General features: G+C 52.2%; 1 long non-coding RNA gene across 1 annotated transcript; it reads left to right on the top strand.

Annotated features, from left to right (window-relative positions):
* Positions 1-7,146: 7,146 nt before the first annotated feature.
* On the top strand, positions 7,147-8,327 carry LOC144247790 (uncharacterized). Its single transcript, XR_013341315.1, has 2 exons — positions 7,147-7,752; positions 8,153-8,327. It is a non-coding gene; the product is annotated as an uncharacterized LOC144247790 (long non-coding RNA).
* Positions 8,328-9,121: the final 794 nt, after the last annotated feature.

Genomic DNA, 9,121 nt, shown 5'->3' with positions numbered 1-9,121 from the left:
AAAATTCCCATCAGGGTCCCCGAAATTCCTCCAGGAACCCCCCAAAACTCCTTGAGACCCCCAAAGTTCCCTTCAGGTCCCCAAACCCACCCCCAGAACCCCCAAAATTCTACTCGGGACCCCAGAAATTCCTCCCAAAAAAACCCTGAGACCATCAAAATTCTCCCCAGGACTACAATCCCCCCCCCTGGGACTCCCAAAATTCCCTTTGGGACCCCAAAACACCCCTGGGATCCCCAGAATTCCCATCAGGGTCCCCGAAATATCTCCTGGGACCCCCCAAAAACTCCCAGAGACTCCAAAATTCCCTTCAGGACCATAAACCCCCCCCCAGGACCCCCAAAATTCTCCCCAGGACTCCAAAACCCCCCATCAGGGTCCCACAAAATTCCCTTCAGGACCCCAAACCCTCCCCAGGACACACAAAATTCTACCCGGGACCCCCAAAATTCCTCCCAAAAAACCCCTGAGACCCCTAAAATTCTCCCCAGGACACCACAAGCCCCCCTGGGACACCCAAAATTCCCATCAGGGTCCCTGAAATTCCTCCTGGGAGACCCAAAACCCCACTGAGACCCCCAAAATTCCCTTCGGGACCCCAAAACCCTCCACCGGGAGCCCCAAAATTCCCATCAGGGTCCCCAAAATTCCTCATGGGACCCCCCAAAAACTTCCTGAGACCCCAAAATTCACTTCTGGACCCCAAACCCCCCCACCCCCAGGACCCCGAAAATTCTACTCGGGACCCCCAAAATTCCTCCCAAAAACTCCCTGAGACCCTCAAAATTCTCCCCAGGACTCCAAAACCCCCCCTGGGACCCAAAAAAACCTATCAGGGACCCCGAAATTCCACCTGGGACCCCCAAAAACCCCCTGAGACCCCTAAAATTCCCTTCAGGACTCCAACCCACCCCCGTGGGATCCCCAAAATTCTACCCGGGACCCCCAAAATTCCTCCCAAAAACCCCCTGGGACGCCCAAAATTCCCTTCAGGACCACAAAACCCCCCCTGGGACTCCCAAAATTCCCATTAGGACCCCAAAACCCCCCCTGGGACCCCCAAAATTCCCTTCAAAACCCCAAACCCTCCCCCAGGACCCACAAAATTCTACTCGGGACCCCCAAAATTCCTCCCAAAAAAACCCTGAGACCCTGAAAATTCTCCCCAGGACTCCAAAACTCCCCTTGGGACTCCCAAAATTCCCTTTGCGACCCCAAAACCCCCCATGGGACCCACAAAATTCTACCCGGGACTCCCAAAATTCCTCCCAAAACCCCCCTAGAACCCCAAAATTCCCTTCGGGACCCCAAAACCCCCCCTGGGACCCCCAAAATTCCCTTCAGGACCCCAAAATTCCTCCTGGGACCCCCCAAATACTTCCAGAGACCCCCAAAATTCCCTTCAGAACGCCAAACCCGCCCCAAGACCCACAAAATTCTACTCGGGACCCCCAAAATTCCTCCCAAAAAACCCCTGAGACCATCAAAATTCTCCCCAGGACTCAAAAACCCCCCCTGGGACTCCCAAAATTCCCTTCGGGACCCCAAAACCCACCTGGGAGCCCCAAAATTCCCTTCAGGACCCCAAAATTCCTTCTGGGACCGCCCCCCACAAACTCCCAGAGACCCAAAAATTCCCTTCAGGACCCCAAACCCCCCCTGGGACCCAAAAAATTCTACCCGGGACCCCAAAAATTCCTCCCAAAAAACGCCTGACACCATCAAAACTCTCCTCAGGACTCCAAAACCCCCCGTGGGACCCCCAAAATTCCCATCACGGTCCCCAAAATTCCCTCCTGGGATGCCCCAAAAACTCCCTGAGACCCAAAAATTCCTTTCAGGACCTCAAAACCTCTCCCAGGACCCACAAAATTCTCCCCAGGACTCCAAAACTCCCCCTGGGATGGCCAAAATTCCCTTTGTGACCCCAAAAGCCCCCCTGGGACACCCAAAATTCTACCCGGGACTCCCAAAATTCCTCCCAAAAACCCCCTGGGACGCCCAAAATTCCCTTTGGGACCACAAAACACACACTTGGACCCCCAAAATTCCCTTCAGGACCCCAAAATTCCTCCTGGGACCCCCCAAAAACTTGGTGAGACCCCCAAAATTCTCTTCAGAACCCCAAACCCCCCCTGGGACCCAAAAAATTCTACCCGGGACCCCCAAAATTCCTCCCAAAAAATCCCTGAGACCCTCAAAATTCTCCCCAGGACTCCAAAACCCCCCCTGGAACGCCTAAAATTCCCTTTGGGACACCAAAAACCCCCCTCGGGGAACCTAAAAATTCCCATCAGGGTCCCCGAAATTCCTCCAGGAACCCCCCAAAACTCCTTGAGACCCCCAAAGTTCCCTTCAGGTCCCCAAACCCACCCCCAGAACCCCCAAAATTCTACTCGGGACCCCAGAAATTCCTCCCAAAAAAACCCTGAGACCATCAAAATTCTCCCCAGGACTACAACCCCCCCCCCTGGGACTCCCAAAATTCCCTTTGGGACCCCAAAACAGAATTCCCATCAGGGTCCCCGAAATATCTCCTGGGACCCCCCAAAAACTCCCAGAGACTCCAAAATTCCCTTCAGGACCATAAACCCCCCCCAGGACCCCCAAAATTCTCCCCAGGACTCCAAAACCCCCCATCAGGGTCCCACAAAATTCCCTTCAGGACCCCAAAATTCCTCCTGGGCCCCCCCCAAAACTCCTTGACACCCCAAAATTCCCTTCAGGACCCCAACAGTCCTCATGGGACCCCCCAAAACCCCCTGAGACCCCTAAAAATTCCTATCAGGGTCCCCGAAATTCCTCCTGGGTCACCCCAAAAACTTTGTGAGACTCCAAAATTCCCTTCAGGACACCAAAACCACCCCCAGGACCCTTAAAATTCTAGTCGGGACCCCCAAAATTCCTCCCAAAACCCCCCTGAGACCCTCAAAATTCTCCCCAGGACTCCAAAACCCCCCCTGGGACTCCCAAAATTCCCTTCGGGACCCCAAAACTTCCACTGGGACCCGCCAAATTCCCATCAGGGTCCCCAAAATTCTTTCTGGGACCCCCCAAAAACTTCGTGAGACCCCAAAATTCCATTCAGAACCCCAAAACCTCCCCCAGGACCCCCAAAATTCTACCCGGGACCCCCAAAATTCCTCCCAAAAACCCTCCCCAGGACCCCCAAAATTCTCCCCAGGACTCCAATACCCCCCCTGGGACACCCAAAATTCCCTTCAGGACACCAAAACACCCCCTGGGACTTCCAAAATTCCCTTTGGGACCCCAAAACCCCCCCCGGGACCCCCAAAATTTCCATCAGGGTCCTTGAAATTCCTCCTGGGATACCCAAAACCCCACTGAGACCCCCAAAATTCCCTTTGGGACCCCAAAACCCCCCGCCCGGGAGCCCCAAAATTCTCATCAGGGTCCCCAAAATTCTTTCTGGGACCCCCAAAAACTTTGTGAGACTCCAAAATTCCCTTCAGGACCCCAAACCCACCTCCTGGGACTCCCAAAATTCCCTTCAGGACAACAAAACCCCCCCTGGGACTCCCAAAATTCCCTTTGGGACCACAAAACCCCCCCTGGGACCCCCAAATTTCCCTTCAGGACCCTTGTGGGAACTCATAATGTCTCTCAGACATTTTTAGTGGTTCCAGGCCTTGGTCAGAAGCATTTGGGACCCTGGCAGGCAGCTGAAAAACAGCTGTGATTGTGAGTTTGAGCCATGGAATGAGTTACCAATTTTGGAGGTGGAACAAGCAATCACAAAAGGTTAGATAGTATAGTAAAAGTAATTACAAAGTAGAGGGGAAATTTTTTTAGTATTGTACAGGGGGGTTTTAGCACCTGTACAGGGGGGTTTTCACTTTGTACATGGAGGTCAGAAGTTCTAAGATGGAGGAAAGTGGGCTGATCCTGTTCTTCCTCCTTCTTTTTCCTTACCTCCATGTTCTTGGTGATGTTGGCACTCACAGATTGGTTTAGAGTAGAAAAACACTTGGCAACATAGGTAGTAGGTACTGGAGAATAATTGTAAACATGTAATACATAATATATCTTATAAAAGATAGCAGCAGCCCTGGGTGGGGGGAGAGATGAAGAAGACAGCAGATCGAGAGGATGTCAGGGGGTGTGTGTGCCTCTATCCAGGCCGCTGATCAAACAGCCGCAGTCCAAGAACATAATCTGTTAGATAACTAGCGATAAACTGCCTTGAGACCGAACAGCTAAAGCCTGCGGAGTTTTTCTTTGGAAGCACGGGTTGGAGGAGGAATTTCACCACCATATGAGACCCCAGAGAAAGGCTGGGGTTCTCACAAACCCCAAATTCCTCCTGGGACCCCCCACGAACTCCCAGAGACCCCCAAAATTCCCTTCGGGACCCCAAACCCCCCCCAGGACCCTCAAAATTCTAGTCGGGACCCCCAAAATTCCTCCCAAAAACCCCCTGAGACCATCAAAATTGCCTTCGGGACTCCAAAACCCCTCCTGGAATGCCCAGAATTCCATTTGGGACCCCAAAAACCCCCCTAGGGCCTCCAAAATTCCCATCAGGGTCCCCGAAATCCCTCCTGGGACCCCCCAAGATTACTTGAGACCCCAAATTTCCCTTCAGGACTCCAAAATTTCTACTGGAACCCCCCAAAAACTCCCAGAGACCCCCAAAATTCCCTTCAGAACCCCAAACCCTCCCCAGGACCCACAAAATTCCACTCGGGACCCCCAAAATTCTACTCAAAAACCCCCTGAGACCCTCAAAATTCTCCCCAGGACTCCAAAACTCCCCCTGGGATGCCCAAAATTCCCTTTGGGACCCCAAACCCCCCCCTGGGACCCCCAAAATTCTCATCAAGGTCCCCAAAATTCCTTCTGGGATCCCCCAAAAACCCCTGAGACCCTAAAATTCCCTTCCGAAACCCAAAATCTCCCCCAGGACCCCCAAAATTCTACTCGGGACCACCAAAATTTCTCCCAAAAACCCCTGAGACCCTCAAAATTTTCCCCAGGACTCCAAAACCCCCCCGGGAGGCCCAAAATTCCCTTCAGGACCCCAAAACCCCCCTGGGACTTCCAAATTTCCCTTTAGGACCCCTGAAATTCCTCCTGGGACCCCAAAAACTCCCTGAGAACCCCCCAAAAACCTCTCCAGGACCTCAAAACCACCCCGGGACACCCAAAATTCCCATCAGGATCCCCAAAATTCCTCCTGGGACCCCCCCAAAACTCCCTGAGACCCCAAAATTCCCTTCAGGACCCCCAAACCCCCCATGGGACCCCCAAAATTCCCTTCGGGACCCCAGAACACCCCCTGGACCCCCAAAATTCTACTCGTCACCCCAAAACACCTTCTGGGACCTCCAAATTTCTCTTTAGGACCCCTGAAATTTTTCCTGGTTCCCCAAAAACTCCCTGAGACCCCCCCAAAAACCTCTCCAGGACCTCAAAACACCCCCTGGGACCCCCAAAATTCCCATCAAGGTCCCCAAAATTTCTTCTGGGACCCCCCAAAAACTCTCTGAGACCCCCTAAATTCCCTTCATGACTCCCCAAAAACCCCCTGACACCCCAAAAATTCCTCCTGGGATGCTGCAAAGACCTTCCAGAGCCCCCCAGGACCCCCCCAATTTTGGGTCCCCCCCCAATTCGGGGTTCCCCCCGATTTTTAGGTCCCCAGGCTGGTGGCTCATGAGGACGACCCCAACTCGGACCCCGAACGCCCCCCGGATTCAGCCCTCCATGTGTCCTTGGTATCAGAGGCTGGAATTGCAGAGTTGCCACTTTACCCCCAGACGTAATTTTTGATGTGGTTGTGCCACTTGAACAGTATTTGAAATCTGTTTGTGCTCTTGCAGCAGCATTTCCGAACCACAATGGAAATTTAGCCCTTCTGCCTGGGGCTGCTCACAGAATCGTGGAATCCCAGAAGGGTTTGGATGGGAAGGCACCTTTATTTAAAGCTCGTCCCGTTCCACCCCTGCCATGGGCAGGGACACCTTCCACCATGCCAGGGTGCTCCAAGCCCTGTCCAGCCTGGCCTTGGACACTTCCAGGGATCCGGGGGCAGCCACAGCTTCTGTGGGCAACCTGTGCTGGACAGCAGCTTTGAAAGGCAGAGTGAAGTACAGCTGTGATTTTTGTGCTGCCCCTAACATTGTATTGCCTGGCAAATGTGCCTTTGGGATTTTTTGGGGTTTTTTGGTTTTTTTTTTTTTAGTTTTTTTGGGTGGTTTTTTTTTTAAATTTTTGTGACTAAAAAGCTACCTTGTGTTCCTGGAATGTTGCATTCTACCTCTGTTGTTTTCCCAGTCAGTCTGGATCCTCTGCTTACATTTTTTCCTTCACTTATTAGATGTCATGGATGTGCTGGCTGTTCTGATGGAGGGCAGTGATGGCTTAGATGAAGGAATTGGGTTCTCTTTAAATGAAGACGTGATTATCCAAACATTTCCCTTCAGTGCTGTTGTCCCTGCTGCATGAGCAGCCAGGAATATGCTGTTGTTTCAGTCTGAAAATGGAACAGGTACAGGGTTTTTTTTATGTTTTATGTGTCATTTCTAGCAGTGGAGTGAAAGCAGCATCACTTCTACGCTCTTGTAATAATTTTTTACCATTTATCATTTTTTACCTTGAGGCATTTTATTATCTTCCCTGCAAGCAGCAGGAGGTGCAGATTCACGGTGCTTTGTGCTCAGGAGGGGCATTGAAGCTCTGTAGGTGCTTCTGCCCTTTTTCCCTGACCCTGAAGAGAAGGGACACTGTCCCTGCATGGACAGTCTTGGTGTGGAAGTAGCTGGCCTCAGTAACAGCGTTTTAAGGGCAGAGCGTGGCGATCAGGAGAGGAAGGTGTTTCCCATGCCTGTGGGCAGCTCTTCCCGAGATCAGGGAGAGGGGACTGCCTTGTTAAGTAGGAAGTGGGTGCGTTTCCCAAGGAAAACTTCAGAAATTAAGCTCCAGGGGCAAACACTGTGAGGTTCTACCACCTCCTTGAGGACATCCTTAAAACCACAGGGGCATCAGGAGGGCTTGGAGCAGGACTGGCCAACCCCAGAGCACCTCACGAAGCCCTCTGTGTGTCTGTGGCAGTCGAGTAGCACCTGGGGGGTGCTGAAAGTCCCAGTTCTGAGAGAAAATTCTGTTTAACTCGTACACGTTGGCTGGGTGTGTCCCCCCAGTACAGCTCGGTTCTTCTCTGAGGCGGTGCCTGGCAGGGTCTCTCCCTGTTAAGGGCTGGGCGTGTTTTTGGCACAACACAGTGAAGGTGGATTATTTGCTTAAGCAAGAGCTGATGATGTCTGGAGGGTTTTTCAGGTACCTCAGCGGCCAGGAGCACCTGTCTAGGTCACTAGGAACACTTTTTGATCTCGATCAGTTCTTTTCTGCGTGAGGCTCTGTCGGCTGCTGGCAAGGCCCAAAGTAAGGAAGGTTGCCCCAGTGTCCGTGCTCATGTCAATAGTTTAATTTATTTGGCTTTTCTAGGAGCAGACATCGTGGAGGACCTTGGTGCTGTTTTCACTGGCCTCCTGCACTCTCTGAGAGAACCCCTTGCTCCCTGCGTGACGTTCCAGCTCTGTGACAAAGCTGATAAGTATCCTCAGCTCTACCAGTTTAACCAATACTATAGACTCTGGATGCCCAAGCAGTCCCAGGCACCTGTGGTATGGAATCCCTGAAGTCACTGAATTCTTGAGCCAGTATTCCTATAAAATCCTCGCAGTCGACAGAGGTAACATTTCCATCAGAAACAGCGTTTTTATTGAGGAGGTAATTCTGCATCTCTTGTTGATCGTGCTGGGGACACATGTTTGCTCCAGGGCTTTTCTCTGATGACACAAGAGGTCTCTGTGGTGTTTGGGAGGCGATGCCAGGGCTCAGGGCTCATACAGAGACTCCTCACCGGGCACAGCAGAGCCTGGTGTGTGCTGTGGCCTCTGTTTACAGCGCCCGGAGTTCCCCCGGGTGGGTGGAGGATCACAGGCCCCTGGGCTGGGTTTGGTGAGTTTTTCTCAGCTCAGCAGTGTGAACACTCCAGATGCCCCTGGGGACACTGCTGGACAGCATCCATCCGCTCTCTCCATCCACTCATTTGTACCCAGGAATGTAGGAAACTCTGACTGGGGACGGGCAGTAGTTCTGAAAATCATGCCCTAGCCTTTTTCTTCAGGAACGAACCAAGCGAGTGCCCTGAAACCAGCGGAGCAGCTGCAGGGGCTGAAGGGAACAGAAAGGGCTCCCCGGCACCTTTTGCCTCCGTTCTCTGCCATTCCCCAAAAGGCGTCGCAGTCCCTGAAGAGGTGTTTGTCATGCAGCCTGCCAAAATAAAGACCTGTAAAATCCTAGCTCTGCCTTTTGTTTAACGTGTTCTTACTTCCTATTTATGTCATCACAGAAAGCAAGGAAAGAAGAAATGTGTCTGGTTCCCACTATTGCTCCGTGCAGGCATTTTTAAAGGCTGCTGTACTTCTGTCCTCTTTTTCCACTCCAAGCTTGACTTTTCCCCTCCTTTTTTGAGGTCTGCTGCTTTGGGTGTCCCAGGCAGGGCTGGGTTCCTCGGCAGGGGTCTTAGGAGTTGGTGCAGATTCTGCTTTTTCCGAAGGTGTATCAAAGTGTGCCGGCAAAAGGACTGTTTTCTCCAGGGGAAAGCTTTCTCTCAAAGACCATCAATGCATGTATGTGTTTTAATCGTGTAACCAGGTGGATTAAGAAAAGCCGACACCTGTAGCAGATTTTTGTTGGATCTGTGTCTGTGAGAAGTCGGCTGTGTGCTGGAGAGGGAGAGAGCAAGAGACGCTGTTGGAGAGTGGATGAAATGCCAGGTGTGAGCTGTTAGCATGATGAGGGCTCAGAGCAGCCACAGGTGTGAGCTGTTAAGTTGATGAGGGCTCAGAGCAGCCACAGGTGTGAGCTGTCAGGATGATGATGAGGGGCGGGGTCCCTCCGGGGGGAGGTTAATTAAGGGCGAGGCTTTGCCCCAGCCCGTTTTCGCATGGAGCTGCTGGAGAAGAGGAGTTTATGGGGAGCTCCCGGGACTGTCTCATGGAAGGATGGTGAGTGCTTTGGACTGGGTCCGGGGGATCACCTGGACACATCCTTTGCCACTTTCCCTAGGAAAGAAAACTCAGCAGTCCAGGTT

The sequence above is a fragment of the Lonchura striata genome, chromosome 33 (assembly GCF_046129695.1).
Source record: "Lonchura striata isolate bLonStr1 chromosome 33, bLonStr1.mat, whole genome shotgun sequence".
Lineage (NCBI taxonomy): Eukaryota > Metazoa > Chordata > Aves > Passeriformes > Estrildidae > Lonchura > Lonchura striata.
The sequence above is the reverse complement of the archived record's forward strand: the minus strand, read 5'-3'. Positions and strand labels throughout refer to the sequence as shown.